This window comes from Lampetra planeri, chromosome 17 (genome assembly GCF_965212315.1).
Source record: "Lampetra planeri chromosome 17, kcLamPlan1.2.h2, whole genome shotgun sequence".
NCBI lineage: Eukaryota > Metazoa > Chordata > Hyperoartia > Petromyzontiformes > Petromyzontidae > Lampetra > Lampetra planeri.
This window is the reverse complement of record NC_136123.1, coordinates 11,809,887-11,830,098: the sequence shown is the minus strand read 5'-3', so window position 1 is coordinate 11,830,098 and position 20,212 is coordinate 11,809,887. Positions and strand designations below refer to the sequence as shown.

The 20,212-nt window shown below is 43.4% G+C and overlaps 1 long non-coding RNA gene across 1 annotated transcript; it reads left to right on the top strand.

Annotated features, from left to right (window-relative positions):
- The first annotated feature begins 10,102 nt into the window (after nucleotides 1–10,102).
- On the top strand, nucleotides 10,103–19,198 carry LOC144723374 (uncharacterized). Its single transcript, XR_013586153.1, has 3 exons — nucleotides 10,103–13,962; nucleotides 15,219–15,541; nucleotides 17,566–19,198. It is a non-coding gene; the product is annotated as an uncharacterized LOC144723374 (long non-coding RNA).
- The last annotated feature ends 1,014 nt before the right edge of the window (nucleotides 19,199–20,212 follow it).

Genomic DNA, 20,212 nt, shown 5'->3' with positions numbered 1-20,212 from the left:
CTCGCGATGGCGAGATGTTATCCCGACCCTGATACCTGTATATTTGGAGTTTGGATATGCTCCCCGTGGTCACGTGGATTTGTCTTCGGGTCCTCCGATTTTTCGCTCCACAATTAGTAACATGCGTTTTGAGTATATGGCTGCTATAAATTTACACATAAGCCACTTCGTTGAGCTGTCATTTATGGCCATGATGGCTTCTGATAAAGAGCTATGTAGCTCAGTGGGCCTTACCTGCCAAAATAAAAGTTTATTTTATAGAGTAAAATGACAAGCATTTAAAAGCCTGTTTTGTAAATGCATGGAAATGGTTTGGAGGGTGTCTGAATTATTTGTCCAGACAACTTATGGGGATCAGGATATCAAGACCCACAATGGGAAAGCAAGTATATCCCTGCTTGCTTTTTTAGCCAAATTAATTTAAGCTGTGTGCACATGAGTATAGATGTGTGCGATTAATAGGTGCTCACTAATGGCACTAACCAAGCTATATAGGAGGTCTTTGTTTTTGGGTAATTCGATATGTGTGTTTTTTATATGTGCATGTATAGTGGAAACAATGAGTGAAACTGAATGCTTAAGTGTGTGGGGTCTGTGCGCGCGTTTGTGTGATATCACTTTGCGGATAGCGCCACTACGTTAGGAACCCGGCGATCCAAGTTCGATTCCTGCTCGTTGCCAACATCAGAGAATATTTTAACCGGTCCTGGGCGCTCCCCTAGGTTGACTTAGCCCTGAATGAATACCGAGTGCGATGTATAAAACATCAGCACTAGGAAGACATGAGTGGCTGGGTGTGGTGTTGACCACTCACCGCTTTGTGTGCCGTACCGGCCTTCACAGCTAAGGGCACTTGCCCAAGCTGTATATTCAGGACTGTACTTGGAATCCATAATAAAGATTTTTTGGGTTAGATCGCATAAATATAAATGTGTCGTTAAACCCGCCACCACCCGACACAGCCAATTAGTACGTTTTTTCACGTAAACAAAACATGGCAATTCGTTACTAGATCAGCACACCGGTGTGTTGGAGAGGAAACCCACAACATTTACAATTTGAGTTACTCTCCAACACACCGGTGTGCTGAACTAGTTACGAGTTGCCATCTTTTGTTTACGTGATAAACCTTACTAATTGGCAGTGTCGGTTGGTGGGTGGTTTAAAGACACATTTATCCATAATACAGGTGTTTTAGGTTAGATCGCATGGATAAGATGAATCGTGGGTCATAGTGTATTGGACAAAAGGAGTTCCCCAACACTGTGCTAGGGTCGAAGGCTTTGTCACAAAATCTCCGTGCATTTCCTGCTTGACTACAAACCAATGATATGATCATTTCCTCATTTTAGTTGTATTTCGAAATTAAAGTGTTTGTTAAAATAATTAACTGGTACAAGCTAAGTAACTTGAATGCGATTTTGAGAAGTTAATAATAATACAGGACTAGTTTGATGCCAAAATATCTGTAATAATTGTCATTTTGTCATTAAATTACCATGTGGCTTAACCCAAAAACACATGGATCATTGTCTGGGCTATGAAAACCTATATTATAAGTTAATACAGGACTACCTATCTGTTGCCTTACCCCTTTCTCCCAGTTGCTGTTCATGCTTTTCATACACGTAAACTTTTTATCAATCAACAATGAGAACAGAAATTCATTCAGACATTTAAGTCTTTTTCACTGAGATATCACTCACCTTAGCCAGGCATCAAACTCAGGTCGCCGATTTCATAGCGCGGTGTGGTAAGCACTGTGCCACCTCTCCACCAAAGTTAATATCGTACATGACAACTTCATATTGATTAATACATTAATCTCTTAACCCACTACCCCATGCTCCAGCAGCCTGATGTCTTAATTGAAACACACTATATATACACTACAGTAGCCGTCAAGTGTCAAGCGTTTATAACCACTGGCGTGTATCGACAACTTCTATGTTAATTCCATACATTTAATTTATAATGTAATAACAGTCATGGATAGCATCCAAGAGGACGTTCATCTAGGAGATGGAGCATTGAAATCAAGCGGTGTGCAAGTGCTTCTGTGTTACATTTTGGGATCGTGAGAAGTGGTGGCCGGTTGACGAGGTCTTCGTCCAGTAGTGGATCAACCACGGTTGATGATGAACAGAGAAGAGGATGAGATTGAGTATTCCTCCCACTGTAATTGGAGTTTGGGGGGTTAATGTTGGTTTGTGGTTAGCGTTTATAAATGTCCGTGCAAACTGGCCACATGATGCGGCTGTGTCTGACCGGGTCACAGCTTTATTATGCATTAATGACTTTTTATTTGGTCGCGCAGCTGTGGACATAATCATAGTTGTTCATGTGTGAACAAAGAACACTAATTAAAGATGTGTCAAAACGATGGTAATTGTGCTTGCAGCTGTGGCGCTTACCTGCACGCATCAGTGGGCAGTGAGAGTCCAATCATCGAAGCCTCCCACACAGTCTGGTAGGCGACCCAGGTCAGTCGCATCTCAGTGGTTTCACATTTGAAATCTATTTCTTCAGGCGTGATATAGTTGTGAGGTGCGAGTGCTGTTGGTGATCACGGACTGTGTTATCATGCCCCACCAGTCTTCAACAAATCACTTGCAGGATTATGCATGCGTGTGTGTGTGTGTTGAGTACTTTAATTGGAAGATGGTGGACTGTGGCGTGCCCTGAAGGAGTCTCACTTTATATCCTCACACTTCAGCCCCAATGTAACGAGGTGCCACGGGAGGTTCCACGTTGTGATCAGTTAAAGCTCATGTCCATAGTCATTCAAGGTACATTCAGAAGTTAATCAATTATAACGTTTTCGTAGTGTTTGCTTCACTCTTGTACTTAAAAAATGATATCAGCAATGTTTGACAAAAACATCAGCCTTATTGAAGTCGTGTAATTATTGCAATACAATAATGGATTATATAGTACATCGTATGTACGCGGTGTATTTTTTATTTTGTTTGTCAGCAGAAACTTTATTTTAAGTATTGTCTTTCTACACACCCGTCGTCAATACCTCCGTGGTCTTAAAAAGAATGAAATATTTCTTCGGTCACATTTCAGGCAAGTGGCCTGTCTGATAGCACACTGCATTTCCGCAGCGTTTAAGATTTACGTTTTATAATATTACACGTATTCTCATTGTACTGTGCAAACAGTACCCTGTGCACTTTTGATAACTTGAATGTTGAAGGAGGCATCGACTAAATTATTTAATTGATAAACTTAAAACCGTATTAATGTATTAAGCCCCTTTTGATTTTTGCAATATTAATAGACGAAGCCACGTATGAAGAGATTTGTTTTTCAAATTAATGTTTTAGCACGTAATTGCACCTTCATGTCTCTAAATGATTGCAGTTCCGCTGTAGCCGTGTAGTTGTCAATCGAGCGTTTTGAAAAGTCCAGCAGCGATTGCCACTTTCCCACCTCTGATTGTCAGGGCTGCACCTGCTGCACGTGTCTGGGTGGCAAGTGGGTTCCACTGGCCGATTGCCATGCCATGTCTATTGCACTGCTCATTACAGTGATAATTATAATGCGATGTGAGTTATGCTTATATAACAGTGCATGTTGGTAATTCTATACTATACGATATTACTAATTAAAATGTATTCATCTGTTATACATTTGTTTCAGTAATCGGTTTTCCTAATTATGATGAGTTTTTCTTAGAAGTTTTCCACTGTAAAGCAGCCTTAAATCTGCAATATATTAAGGGAAATGGAGAGTTTAAAATATGTATCTAAATTCGTTATCGATCTTCAGACTGTAATTAAGAGTAATTGAAAACATCTATTAAAACAACTTTTTTTTTATTTTACCAGGTAAGGCTCAAAGAAGTGGCTTATGTGGACATTTATAGCCGCTCAAAACGCATGTTACTAATTGTGGAGCGAAAAATTGGAGGACCCGAAGAAAAATCCACGCGGCCACAGGGAGAACATTCAAACTCCAAATATACAGGTTTCAGGTCAGGATGGAACCCACAACCTCCTGTATACCAGGCGAGGTAGTTAACATCTCCTAGCCACCATGGCACCCCATCTTAAAATGACTGGTGTTGGCGACCCATCCATCACTCATGTCCTGTGCTGGCCTTCATAGGTGCTCGCTAACAGCACTTGCCCCAACAGTCTGTTCAGGGCTCTACGGGGGATCTTTGTCTCGTTTGCCTAAATTGGTCTAAATAAATGCAATTTAACGTGCAGGCTTTTAAGACCAATATCCATAATCGAGGGTTTTTTTGGTTGGATCACGTAAACAAAACATGCCAATTCCTTACTAGTTCAGCACACCGGTGTATTTGAGAGTAAATCCACAACATATACAATTTGAGCACAACATTTCCCTGCGAATTACTACCAGCATCATCAGGCGACAGCCAGAGTTGTAGAGAAATTATCTTGTTTCGATGTTACAAAAAGACCTCTGTTATGGATAAGTAAATACTTGTTTTTGAAGAGTGAACATGGGAGCAGATAGAGTACATTGTGAGTCAGATGTGTCCGTGTAAAGCTGTGTACATGTATATGTGTAAAGGTGTGCAAAGGTGTTCCTAGTCACGTATTTGTGATGAGCCGTGCAGTCGGTCGTTGTGTGCATGTCCTCCGATTTTAAGCATTGAAAGGGCACAGTAAAAAAAAAAATTCGGGTGTTTGGGGGAATCTGTGGTTGAGCATCAGAGCAATTTTACTTATTGCATTAATTTAATAAGGCATCGTATAGTGCGTGAGTGTGTGAATGAGTGTTAACGAGTGTATCATGATTGCTTTGTGTGTGTGATAGGGGGGGGGGATTTACTCGCTAACAGGTGCTCTGTCCTTAACAGCACTTGTCCTGGCAGCCCATGCATTTTTGTTAATGTGTGAACGTGTGAGAATGTGTCTCTCATTGTGAGCACGAGTACATGTGTAGGATAAATGTCGGCTTTGTTGTATGCGTTGCTGTATTATAAACCCAGACACATGGGATTGTGTCATATCCTTGCCTCAAAAATGGTATCGGAATCCGATTAGTGCCTCACCTAGATTAACTCAGCCTAAAACTGTTGATGGTGAAGGTGGCTGGGTATAATGCTGACCTCTTGTGTGTTGAGGTTGTCCTAATAGCTGCTCACGAACAAAACTTTCTGCGAGCTATAAGAAGCATTTTTGTAGTAAACGTGTGTGTGTGTACAAATATCAGGAAGGGTGACTGAATGTGTGAAAGCATGCACCGTTGCATATTGTAATAGGTCAGCATGTCTGCAGTTGTGTAGATATCTTTGTACGTGTGCGTACACACACATTGATGTATGAATGTGTGTAAGCGTGAACTTGAGTTTACTTGTGTAATTGGAAATTACCCACATGTAAACATGTGAAAGCAGGATTGTAATTTTGTGAAAGCAGGGATGCATAGACGTGTGTGTCTGCAAGAGTGTGTATAAAGTGTGTGTTGGTGGGGGAGCGGTGGCGGAGTTGTTAGCGTGCTGCGCAACAAACCCCGTGACCCAAGTTCAATTCCCGCTAATGGCAAACACAAATTATGATTATCCAAACTGATCCTGGACTTCCCCTAGGTCGACTCAGCCTCAAATGAGTACCTGGTGTGGTGTGGAAACATCACCACTGGAGAGACAAAGGCGGCCGGAACGTGGTGTTGGCCTCCCACCCCTTTGTGTGCCATGCCGGCCTCCATAGGTGCTCGATAACAGCACTTTTCCTAACAGTCTGTTAAAGGCTACACGGGGGATCTTTTTCTAAAGTGTGTGTCGAGGGGTAGTGGAGGGACGAGTGGGGCCATGGTGAATAGCACGTATTGTGCTGACAGTGACCTTGGTTCGTTACCTGTGCCTGGGGCCACCGGTAGTATATCTTGTAGGCCCAGGCCTCCGCTCATTTGTCTCAGCCTAAAATCAGCCGTTGGTGATTTTTTTGACATCAGCAATGGGAAGACAAAGGTGGCTGAGCAAGTTTCTGGCCATGCCCAACTCCCCCTTGTGTGGGTATGATGGACTTAAGAGGTGTGCATTTTAGCAGCAATTGTCCCATCAGTCCATCAGCCGAAAGGTTAAATGGTGGGGGGGATGTTTTTGTTTTTATGTGTTTTTGTGAGCGAATGTATTTCTATCTGTGTCAGCTATTATGCTGTGTAAAAAAAATATATAACAACTGCTATTTGTAAAGATTGATATGCAGCAGCATTGGGTTCTGATGATATGATTGCTCAAGACAAAGTGGACAGGCGTATTGAATGTATATCACGGAGGGACATTTGAGTGTGATTTGGTCAGCTGGAGCATTTGTTGACTCTTTCCTAGTCTTATGCAATTACTAGCAATGACTAATATATAGATTTTAACTCGGCACTACGACCAACTTATTTTTTTTTGAAAAAGCCAACTCAAAGCAAAGTTTACATGTTCTCTTTCAATAAGATAAAGTGCCTAGTGTTTATTTTATAAAATACAACTTTTAATACTAATAGACGGGTACACTCCCCAAACAACATGTAAAGGAGATTAAAAAATGTGAAGATTTAACCCACTTATATTAGATACGAGTGAAAGCCTCGGTTACATATATACAAGAAAGTAATACTATCTGTAGGAAATACGAAGGTTTTACATATAAAATGAGCATATACAGTAAATTCCCGTGGACATATTTTTTACTGAGATACATTTAATTCGAGAAAAGCCTCATGTTTTCATTATATATCTCACAGATGTCACGGAAGGGGTTAAACCTTTAAGAAAATGCAAATCCACATTTTTGGCCTGTATGATACGTAAACCATGCATCATCATTACGAAGGCCCGCGGAGGTCAATGACATAAACGGTGCACGCGGTGCTGATGGCTGTGATGCAGCTGGTCACCGCTACGCTGCACAGTTACACCCAGTGCAGCACTAGCAGCTGCACCGCTGCAGCAGCGGTGAAGAGCGAAGGGGACCCCATGCAGCAGCACCACCGCCTTCCGCTCGCTAGGGACGTGGAAGAGCGTGCTGATAAACGTCAATGCATTTCACATTTAATAGTGATAGGAATCTGACCGTCAATGGCAACGGTGGCATGTGTGCATTTATATATTGTTTTTTCTCTGTGTCGCCAATATTATACTTTCATTTTTGTTGTCATCATCGGCCCAATAATGAGGGTAGGGAAGGGTGGCTTCGTATACGTGGGTGATGGAAATTGGACCAATCAGTTGATTGCTGCAACACAGAACACTGGCAAGAACGTGCTTCCTTTGTCTTGGCCTACCTCTGCAGGGATGTCAAGTAATACGAATGTCTCATTTATGAAAGCTTGCAAAATCCAATTTGGGGGAGGTGGGGGTGGAGCTGCTCTTTAAACTATAATAATTAGGTGCTTACATGTTTTCATCTTTAAAAATTTCACTTAAATTATATATGTGTGTGTATGTGTGTTGTTGCAGATATGGTATCCCATTTATTTTATTATTTCAGGTATGGTATACAGTTTGATGTGTTATTATAGGTACAGTATACCGTTAATCGTTTTATTGCAGGTATGGTGTATTGTTTATTGTGTTATTACAGGTATTGTCTGCTGTTTATTGTGTTATCACTGGGTAATGCCGGCTCTAGCGAGGCACGGCGTGCAGTGCTGTGTGTAGTACCAGCCCTAGAGGGGCTCGGTGAGCACTGACAGAGCACTGAGTGGCACCACGCTCGGCGTGCAGTGCTGTCCCCTTTAGGAGGGGGTGTGAGGGTGCCAGGCCATGAATGGAGTTAATAAAGGGCATGGCACTCTGGTTGACCCTGGAAGGCACATGACGGGTAAAGTCTACACAGGGGCCCCAAGTGGGGGCTAGGGGTGGTCACATGTCGGGGGGAGATCCTGATAGAAGGTTCGAGAAGGTCGTCGTGGCCAAGGGCGGAGCCAGCCACGTCCAGTGAGGCTATAAGCCGGGTCCCCAGGGGGACCGGGGTTCAGCGTTGCTGTTGTCATCCTGAAGAATCTACGTTCGATGTCCGAGAAGAGTCACCAACATGTGGACCTGGACCCAAGCCGGGGTCTGGTCCGTTACAGCTACACCCAGTGTAATTAGGGTAGTTAGCCTGGTGGTCCACCACCATAGGATGTTACCTGGTGAAGGGGCAGTTACCCCTTTGTGTTGGTATCAATAAATGTGTTGCCTCCAAAGAAGTACGTCTGCGACTCAGTTGAATCCACTACATAGGTAAGGTATTCTATTGTGTTATTGCAGGTATGGTTTACCATTTATCGTGCTATTAAAGGTATGGTATACTGTTTATTGTGCTACTCGCCTTTTGCCCGTCCAAGGACGGGTGTATTGCAGTAAATCTGAAACTTGCAAGCGAAAAGCAGACCGTGACGTGATATTCATTGCATCCATTCGTGTGAAATTTGTAAGGCCGCGGTGACAGACTTATTTCATTTTAAGGTTATAATCCCATGTTCATCATGACGTCCTTTTTACTTTGATGTCTCAACAGCATGACGGTGATCGCGTGACGTGAGGGTTCTGCCTTTGTAGTGACGGTTGTAAGTTAACGCTGAGGAGGGGGGAGGAGGCACCTCGCCCCCCATATGGAGTGACGTCACCCGCTAAATATTATTAATGAGGGGGTGTCCATTTGGAGGATGTCACCTCATAATTATTCATTAGGGGGGGGATTCTCCATGTGGAGTGACGTCACCCGCTCATGATTATTAATGAGGGGGGGTCCATGTGAAGGACGTCACCTGTTCATGATTATTAATGAGGGGGGCTGGTCGACGTGGAGTGACGTCACGCGTGGGACTCGCAGCCGTTCTTGGCTCATTACCTACTATAATCACCCAGAAATGTGTGTCCGTCCTGCACGTTACGTCACTCCACATGAGGCCCACCCCTGCATGACGTCACTCCACATGAGGCCCACCCCCCTCATTAATATTCATGAGTGGGTGTATTTTTACACTCGCGCAGAGGAAGGTCGAGCTGATTAAATAATTTATTACGCAAAGTCGCTTCAAATAGGACGTTTCTTTACAGAAAGTGACGGTAAAAAATAAATCTACGCAGCACAGTGCTACATTCGTGCGTGACGTCACTGCAAAACAGGCCCCCCTTCATGAATATTCCGCGTGGAAATTTACACGAACATACAAGGTAGCACATTCCACATGGGGTGTTTTTTTCTGGAAGATTTTACTGTTTTTTCCTAGATGTTTCTGTTGCGCGTCGTCACTTTAAGATGTTCTTCATGTTTTGTTTGTTGCAGTTGCACCTGAGTCAAGAGCTTCATGGCTCACAGGGCTATACCGAATAAATTAAACTGAAACATGCCGCACCCCTCATTAAAATTATGAGCGGGTGACGTCACTCCACATGCCCCACCCCTCCCCAGTAACCATTAGTGGGTGATGTCACTCCACATGGGGCAACCCCCCCCCCCCCTCATTAATAATCATGAGCTTCACTTTTTCTATTGAATATTTTAGATTTACTGCAATATACACCCGTCCTTGGACGGGCAAAAAAGCTTTTAGTAAATTACAGGTTTGGTATACTGTTTCTTGTGTTATTACAGGTGTAGTGAGTTCAACCGAGTCGCAGACACTTTTTGGAGGCAACGCATTTATTAAAACCAACACACGGGGTACTACCCCTTAATACATCAACAACCTATGGTGGTGGACCACCAGGCTATCTACACTAATTACACTGGAGTTGGCTACGACGGACCGGACCCTGGCCTGGGTCCCGGTCCACGTGTTGGTGACTCTTGAAGGACGTAGAACGTGGAACGTACATTGTTCAGGATGAACAACAGCAGACGGTCCCGCTCGGAGACCTGGCTTATATCCTCCGTGGTAGGGCTGGCTCCGCCCTTAGCCACGATCACCTTCTAGAATCCTCGAGCAGCATTTCGGCCCTGACACGTGACCACCCCTAGCCCCCACCTGGGGCTCCTGTGTATACTTTACTGGTCACGTGTCCTTCGGGATCAACCAGAGTGCCATGGCCCTTATTAACCCCATTCCCATGGCCGGCACTCTCACACCCCATCCTGTAGGGGTCGGCACTGCACGCAGAGCGTGGTGCCACTCAGCACTGTCGGTCAGCGCTCACCGAGCCCCTCTAGGGCCGGTACTGCACCCACATATACGTGGGGCCCACGATGTCAATACATCGCACGCCGTGCCTCACTAGAGCCGGCATTACACAGTGACATCCGCGATGTCACTACACAGGTATGGTATATTGTTTATTTATATGGATTTAGAGCAAGCGTAACATTCGGTTGTTGCTGCATTTTTGTGTCAAGTCTCGTGTATTCTTCACAACCTCATTGATGTTAGTGCACGTGCGTACCGCATGTAGCCGACCGTGCTAATCGGAGGTCTTGTGTGTGTGCTCATGCTATGTACGTGTGTGTGTGTAAAACAATTAAGGAAGGACCGCCTGCGATGGGCAGTGTGAACAGTACAAACATTATCAGTGATTGCACAATTCTTCAGTGGGACTTGAGGTGATTGATGTGTGACCCCGAGAGAAAGGTACGCACCGTATTTGATAGGCTGGTGGCTCCTCTTCAATGGCTCACGGTGGTGTGGATGCCGCTGATTAACAGGAAAACCTAAAAAAACTATTATCAGCTGACAGAGAACGAAATCTGTTGAGTGTGAAATGCGGGATTACTTCCGCACTTGGCCATTGCTAACAATGGCCATGGAGAAAGCAGGAAATGTGGCAGCTAAGACATTTCGTCCACAAAGGATTTAAAAGCCAGGCCTACTGGGTTGCAGATTATCCAACAGTCATGAATAAATATAGGATTTAACAGAAAAATTGTTGGCTGATTGAACGTAGCACTTTAAAATGCCATTTTTTCCAGACGCCGGATTTTCGAATGCCATTAAAAAGTCACAAGTATTTAAAATGCATGACGGACATTCAGTATTGTTAAAGCCGATGGGGAGGGGGGGAAGCCACTAGATCGTGCTGAAAAATGATTGCCTTGCTAATTCTCTTGTCAAATTCTTCAGCAGTGCAAGCTACGTGGCGCAGGCACGCTCTGTCTGGAGATAAGCTGTGGGCTGACGTCTTGGGCTCTGCTTTTTTTTTGTCGGCTGCCATAACCTTTAGCGGTGAATAGGCGCCCGCTACGCTGTCCCCAAATGGGGCGGCATTTTAAGTGGGGGGGGCGCTTCATCTAACCTCCGCTCAGCACCGAGCGAGACTGCCTGCCGGAGCCCAGCAGAAAAAAGAAAACTCTTGCCCTTTTGTCGTTATCTCCGGAAATGCAAAGGGGGTTTCTCTTGGAATCGCTCAATCATATCTGTCTTGCTGTCCTATTCTATTTAAGGCTTCCTTTTGTGAAAATATAGCTTACTTATTTTTGCTGAACAAAAGAATGGCATTTCTCTAGCGGTAATTTATTTTATTAGCAGTCGACTGAATAGAATGTCTCAAAAAATGGAAACGAAAAATGACAGGTAATGGAATACAAAAGTGCATAACTGCTCAAATCTGCTTGCAATTAAAGTAAGTATATTTATTGTATTTTTTTTCTTGTAAAAAATTATACGCTGTACTTTAATGCAAGCGTTTTGCAGTGGCCTAGGTAGTGTCTTATTCTTGGACAATTATCTACCCATATGATTAACGGCAATCCTAATGAATAATGGATTACTTTAATTGTGCCCATTATTGAGTCATTGCACTTGAAGAAAGCGCGTTTATCGGTGAACCCTAGCTGCAATCATCCTTTTATGATAAAGGGCTGGGCATGCAAGAGGCAGAGGATTTTTATCTGTCTGTCAGCAGTAATTGTTCATATCGGCAAGTGTGAATTTAAATTTTAATTATTAAAGGTTAGGCAATTTCACATTGACCTTGTTTGACAGTCTGAATTTTTATTTTTAAATTAGCAAATTGTGTCCTGGTGGAATTTATTTATTTCAAAATACAATTTCGGTGCAAACAAATCTCACTTTCATAACGTCACAATAATAATAACAACATTCATCAACAGTGCCAATTTGCTTGAAAAGGCTGACAATAACTGTCACGCTTTAAAATTCTTAATATATGCTGTATTGTCTTGTCATTACAATAAAACAACATGCTCCGTCTGAATTTATATATAATATTGTTAATGATAATAACTGGATGCTTGTGTTGTGGCATCTTCCGAGCGAGACATTTCTGGACGCATCCTCCGACTTTTGCTGAAATCTTCTTTCTGGCCCCCCTTGCTGCGCACAAAATGGCGGCGAGCCGGAGAAGCAATTTTGATAAATGTTACACGAGGCGTCTGCATGCAGGAAATGTAGACGTATCGTGTAATGATACTCTCCCCTCCGCTACGGGCCCTCGCCAATTTGCAATTAATCAGCGGCGGAGGCCGTGCGAAGCGCGTTTCAGCCCCGTGCTGCCGCCGCTGCTGGCATCATCAATAATTTGCACGACGATTAACACTTTAGTTACTCCGATGCCGAACATTTGCGGACACACTCTGTACCGGGGAGCAATGTGGACCGCCTTGGCGAGATTAGGGCAAAACGTAACATCCAGACTTGGCTGGTGTATGTGGTTTTTTGTGCGCGTCTAGTACCGTTGTGATGTGCACTGACTGATACCAACTTTGTTGAGGGCGGTATTGACACGTAAAATTAAAATTCGATTTCTTGATGAAATTGTAAGGTTTTATATAGGATCGATACAGGAGATATTTTTACTTTACTCACCAGAGAGAAATAATGCGATTGTATTGTTGTCCTGAGACACTGTTTAATTGTAGTTTCAGTAAATTGTAAGTGAAAGAGTTTACATGCTGGCCAACTGACCTTCAATTATGTGAAAATATACTTCAAAATGTACAGATTGGAGAGTACTCCCTGCCATTGTTATCTAAAATAACCAGAATCAACCTGTTTTTATAAATTCTGTTCTCATCTCGATGTGCACGGATGTGCGTGTGGAAGAAATACACACACGTCTTCAGGTTGCCTCGGGTCTATATTTTGCACAGAAAATGTGCGTGCATAATTCGCTTTACGACCGTATGTACAGTGTACGTATACAGGTTATATATTTTTGCAGCATCTGCACAGGTGAAGCGCCGTGAAAACGACATGGTTTTTCTTGGCACGAACTTGATATTTTGGTCTATTTTAGGCCTTACGGGGAACAATGCAAACGTTGAGGGTTCACCATGAACTCGATGCGTTAAAGTGAAGGCAGGATTGCAATGCTTAACATCGGTGCTTGTCTGTAATGTGGTTAGTACCTAATGATGTGGGTGTAATGTTTTATTTCCTTTTTCACACACATTTAACTGCTGTCTGTGTGTACATGTGTCCATGTTATGTCCTTAATAAAATGCTTCTGGAAAAAAAGGTTTAGACCTTAATCCCTTTTTTCCTATATATTTTCCCAATTAATTTATGCAATTAGTTTATGCATATGGCGCCTAATTTTAATTACTTGGGATCTTTCATCATGTTTAACCCCTTTCAATGTTGTGTTCGCATGTTGTGTTCATGATTATTTAATTGTTCTATTTGTTTACTCTATCAGTATGTTTGCACAATTCATGGGTTATCTGCATTGTACTTTCCAAAATATGAGTTTACTTTTCTATTATTAGGATTTATATTTTTTTATACTCAATAATCATTCCTCTCTTTTGCAGAATAGACTTGGTGCCTCGTTGAAGGAGTCGGTGGGAAGATAATTTATCATCCAGGAATATCAACCATTTGACCTAATTTCTACACCTTTGACAGAATTGCCTATTTCATCAAAGTTTGAACTGGGTGCTTTGTGACTCACGCCCAAGTATTGCATAGGTGGCTGCAGTGGACCAGAGGGCTTAGCTGACGATCAGAAGGTTGTGAATTCAGGGTCACCTTGGCCCGTCATTTTTGTTCGGGGTCACAGCTGCCGTTGTTGATGGGTGGCATCCACTGCTCATTTATGCAGAGGTACGCCGACTTTTGATTTTTGACTCTCATGATTACTCTATTATTATCATCTCTGCGATAGAATGTACGGGTTTTTCTGGGTGGTTCTGAAAATGCGTGGCAATGCACTTGGGAGTGACATTTGACGAGCAGATCTTTTTAATCCTATGCAGTACTTTAAAGATTCACATTCAGCAAATGTCACGTAGCCTTGTTTAAACTCTTGATACTGGGATGTGTGTTTCTGTTGCTTAATAAAGTGTCTGCTTTACGTTCTAAAAGCCACATCTGATATTTTAATTCTAGAAACGTGAGTGTGAAATATACACTTGCATTTAATATAAAATTGTTACTTCATTAAATCAAAAACAAAGAATTTAAAAACACAATTTTAAATTAAGGTTATGTTATATCTGGAAGACGTGCCAATTATACGGTGTTTTACTTACCGAATCTGCAGCGTTATGTGATAGCTATACCTGACAGCTATATGCTTACTCTGCGTTTATTCACGGCAGATCTCACCTGTAACTGTATTGCGTGACATTTGGCAGTTTTGTAAATGACAGTGGCATGGTGATGAGTACAAAGAATGCTGCTCTGAGATTTTGTTGCACAGTTGTAAATTCAAAATATAGATCCCAGAGGCTTGCTGGCTGAACATAATGCCTCTTTTACAATTCAAGAAATACAGTCTCTAATTTTTTATTTTATTTTGCACGAATTTATCAGCATGTGTTGACTGGGCCCTGTCATAGCTGCTATTTAGACCTTGCAAACGGTCCTGGCTGGATTTTAAGCTGCGGAAGACCCTGTCTGGATAATTATACCAACTTTCGGCTGATAAACACGGCCAGTAATCAACCCTCGGACAACTGTGATTGGAGGACAATGCATACACCGTCACACCGATGTTCTTCACAAAATGTTAGATTATCATAAATACTGTACAGTGATGGAAATTGATTGCTCCCGTGAAAGGGCACCTGCTAGAGAGAGCTCTCGAGATCCCCTATCGAAGCTATGCTGGCCTACTTTTCCACGCTAACGAGACACATTGGAAGAGGTGGGAATGCTCACGCTTTACCCCACCTGCCGATGGGACATTCCGTCGTGCCGTATCGAGCAGTGTGGTATACAAAGGACCGAGTTCGGGGAGGGGGGAGGGGGCACGCTTTGTGTAATGCACACTCGGATGAAGCGTTAGTCGTGTGTGCAAAGATAGAGCCTGCTTGTCTGTATTTATGTATGTTGAACTTCTTTCGCACCTTACGTAGCTAACCGTGCTGATCGGAGGTGCTTGAGACCTCCACTTACAAGACGAGGTGCCCATAGGGAGGCCGGGAGGGGAGTACAGCAAGTAGGTTTGGACAGACTGGTCTTCGGCAGATAGTATGATTTCCTGCCACGCAAAAAAATACTCCAAGCAGGAAATGGCAAAAACAAGGATCCTCCTGACAACGACTCGAGTACGAGGACCGCTGTGGTGCTCTTCTTTACGCGGTTAATAGCTGGATGGATGGGTGGAACAGTGATGAGCTCACTGCGCTATGCAGCCAAGCAACCAGAGTTTGATTACCGGTCATGACCAGCATCAATGGTGAGTGACATCTGAACTGGTCTTGCGTCCCCCCCCCACCCGCACTCCCCCACCGCCACCTTCGCCATCCCACACTTTCCAGTTTAGTGACGTATGGTCAATTCTATCTTAACTGACCAGCACTGTGTCAAGAGGCGTTCATCCATCAGGGGCATGACAAAGGGATGTTTGATAAGTGCACACGTTATTCGTATATTTAAAGTCAAGTGATTTTTATTTTGTCCTGTAAAACAACGTAGCAGAGCATGTTCTTCAGCTCTGAGGAAATTAATGAATGAATGAGTCATTTAGCTCATCGTGACCCAGGTGAGAAGTCTGCTGAGACGTGGTCTCATCTGCAATGGAGAAGGTGGGAATAAACTCCCAGCGTGGTTAACTTTAACCCTTGCATACGATTATGCAAGTTACATTTCATTTTAATAACTCTCATGCTGTTCCTCGCTGTTAATCTAAAAATAATCTCTGGAACGAAACGAGAAATCTGAAGCTGACGTGGCTGTTACACAGCGAGGGCATCGTCGGATTTAATTGAAATCAGATCCCAACTGATTTTTTGCACGAAAAAATCGTGTTGGATCAGATTGTCAGGATGATATTCTGAATGGCCCCTTGAAGTATTTTTTATACTAAAAAAACTATGAATGGTATGTCATAATATAAGGTAATTGTAATATGAATGATACACAGCTGGATGAAGGCCTCCCCATGCCGTATAAGTCATGGGGGTTGTTTGACCATACTTCACCATGCTGGTCAGTGCCGATTAAAAGAGTGCCCACAGACCCTACTGGATAGCTGTGACCTACTGGAGATCTGTGAAAAAGCTTGATAGCTCATCGGATTCCTCCAATGTAAATAAATACTTTAATTATGAAATATATTCTGTCAGTTGTGGCTGGTCATCGGGTTCTTAGTGCAGTGACAAAACTACTGCCCCACTCGCTGTCGTACACAAGATTAATAGTTTACTTAAGTTCAATAGAGGTTTTTTGGGTTAGATAACGTGAATATAAATGTGTCGTTAAACCCATCACCACCCAACACAGCCAATTAGTAACGTTTGTCACCTAAACAGAACATGACAATTTGTTACTAGTACAGCACACCAGTGTGTTAGAGAGTAAATCCACAACATTTACAAAATGAGTACAACGTTTCGAAATCACAACACATTTATATTTACGCGATAGTACCCAAAAAACCTCCTGCGTGTTAAACAGTTTCCTGAAGTGCACGTAATTTTAAACGTGTTAATGTTGGTTATCATTGACATCGCGTAATTTGTCACATTTCCACAAATTTATGCCGTAAAGGGAATGCATTTTAATATATTCCTTTGCAGTAACATTTGTGTTTGATTCATCGTTATCAGCCATGATCACCCCACTTTTAGATGAGGGCCCCATTACCAAGCTGCCACCGTCTCTCTCAACCCCACAATGCAGTCACCCACCTGGCACCTTGCGCCTGAGCTCATTCCATTGCTCCATCTTTTCGGCGGACGTCTTCTTCAACCGATTGCGTTTCTTGGCCGCCACGCCATAATTATTCTTGACCATCGATCGTCATCCCGTCTGGTGATGCGTCCTCACCGAATCTCAATTAACTCCAACATGGATAATGGCCGAGAAAGAGCCACACACACTGTTATTTTGCACAATTCTGAATGGAGTCTGCTGAGAGACAAATTGTAACTTTTCAGTCAGGTCAGGTTTGTGTTGATGAAACTTAAACAAAAATGTAATTGCCACGGTTTTTTTGGTTGCTATTTCATTCATGCAGTGCTCTGCTCTAGAGTCTTATACAAAAATCGCTTGCTTATTCTGCTATCGGGCCAATCGGCTCAGGAAAAAATGAAGATGAAATTTGATTGGTTTGTGGTGAAATTAAGAGCCTGATTGTATACAATGCGATTGAGACCAATCAGACTCTAAACTGTTCACCGCTAATGTGGAACATATATTTTTCATATCAATGCAGCGGTGTAATGTAATGCAGTGCAGTGTTCACTTCTCTAATTCCAGACATTGTCCACAGGGGCCCAATGCCCGAGATGCACGAGGAGCCGCCAACACGTCACTGGTGGGCAATGACCGGTTAGCGGCACCATTCATTAAAGCACGGACGCTCAATGTGCATGGAAACAATGAGACGGACATCTATTGCGAAAAAATGAAAACAACAAAAAGCTGACAAACTGATGAACACTTCATTGATAGTTTGCATATAGAATAGCATATCAAAAAGCTTTGTGAATACAGACTGATGTATAGCGTACTGACAGCAGTAAAACTGTTCATAGGGGGTATTAAGATCTATTCTATAGATTTTTTAAAATATCATCCTGGGGACAGTGATCTTCCGAAGGCTTAAACCCCACAAATATTTTGCTGCGCTGCCCAAAATGAAAAGGAAGCATCCTCTTTAACTATTACACCTATTCTGCGGTCGTTTTTTAAAAATGTTCTTTTTACGTTGGAAGATAAAAAACGATACATTGCAGAATTTGAGCTAAGAGTACGTAGCCCTCAATGGATTTCCACATCCAGTACCGGCACGGTGGGCTACGTACGGTGCGAAAGAAGTTCAACGTACGTGCATGCGTAGCTGTGTATAGTACGGCCGAGAGGAGTGGCTGCAACCGAACTCGATTTGTGAGTATCCGCGTAAATTCGTTTTTTGTTTTTACGTCGCCGTTTTGCAGTGGAAAATTCGTCTATTTTCGAGGCTGCGTTGTCTTACCGTGGGCTCGTCGCTGATATTGCACTAATCTGTTTTGCGGCCCCTCCGCTGCTCTCCCACTTGTGTTTCTGATCGGCACACACTGTATCCCGCTGCGCGGCTCTGTGAATCGTAAAATTGTCCTCTGCATTAATATGCTAAGGAGGTGAACCCGGCGGACCTTCTCCTCCGCTGCTTATTACAGCTCCTCTCTGCATTTTAACCCATCTCTGCTTCCAGCTTCTTGTAGAAAAGCAATTTTATCCCTGGCTTTCATTCATTATTTCCGCAGATTGTGTTTTCTCTTTCCATATTTATTTAGGCCATTAAAAATATGCATTAGATTAAAATGTTTTTTTTTGTTCTTTAAAATATTAAAATATGTATATATATACAGTATACATATATAGTAGCATTTTAATTAATAATGTTGGTCATTTCTTACCATGCCCGATTGAATATAGAAGCATTTTATGATCACCTATGATAATTCCTTCTTGGTCAAACTGCCACGAGACATTAAATGGCTAACGGATGGAATTGACTGAATATTTTGTCGGTCTCTTTTATCCCTGGAAGGAAATAAATAAATATATAAAGCGCCCAAAAAAAACTCATCACTCTCTCAGGGAAAATGTTTCATCATGTAAATTGTGGCAACAACAAAAAACTTCCTGGCAATGTATGTTTAATGACCTCGGTGGAGCCAGACGCCACATTATGAAATGTTAAAAAGCGCCCCTGAGTTACGCCAAACAATTATCGGAGCGTATCAATTTAGCGGTGGCATTGTGGCGCAGCGCTTGACACCATAATGCACGTGTCGTACGATTGATTTCACCCGGTATTGTTGTATACAACCAATGGTGGCCCGCACACATCAATGGCATCATCGTCCTGCCAATAATGAATGCCGCTGGATGAGGGGAGTGTGTTTGATGGTCGACGGCGCGCAGGGGTTTGGCAAGCGGCCGGTCGACCTGCCCACGCCGCTCAGGATGCCCGTGCAACACAACCGTGGGCGTTTGCTTGCGCACAACAACAACATCAACAAGGAAGCTTGCGCAGTGGGAAATACTCTGCTTGATAACCGTAATGCTGGCCTAACAGCGCGGGAAAATGCCGCTGTTAAATATTCATGGCGCTTGTTGGATGACTTATGAAGACGGCGCTTTGTGTGTCCTTTGTATGTTACCTCTCTCCTCCCCCTCCGCTGCTGTGGTGGCGTATTTATATTTATTCAACGATCCTTCTCCAATCAAGGCAGCAAACGGCATCGGTGCACGCTCCCTTCGGCGAATGCGGTTTGCAGCAGCCAGATAGTTAATTTCAGGGTTTTAAACAGATGGCTTTGCGCGATGCGCGGCGAAGATAGCCCGAGCTCTTCGGTAACCACTGGCAACACGACGTGAGCGTTTTTCAGGGAATTTAGTGTCGCCAAACATATCGTGCCCGCTTTCTATGCCATATACAGAAGCTTAACCGTACATTAATGTTGTATGTGTGTGCGTTTGCGCGCGGGGGATTGCCAACTCACAAGGCACCTAGCCTGGTACAAATATTGTGGTGAGTCACTGCCAAATACGGCTGCTGTTACGAGTGTGAGACAAAGGCGGCCGCACGTGGTGCTGGCTAATCGACCCCCTCGTGTGCCACAGTGCCGGCCTGCATAGGTGCTCGCTAACAGCACTTGCCCCACCAATCTTTTGAGGTTATACGGGACGAGACGGGGGGGTCTTTGTCTTTTGCAAGCATACAAACGTAGTGTGAGCCTCCCCTAGGTACACTTCGGCCAAAACACGAGCGCCGTCTCTCGGTGCTGCCCGTCGTGACGCCGTGCGTGTGTATGTGTGTGTGTGCCTGGGTATTTTGTACCATCGGACACTCCACCCCCACAACTCCCAATCGGTGATGGGGCAGTTGTGGAGAGAGTGGAGAGTTGCCCATACC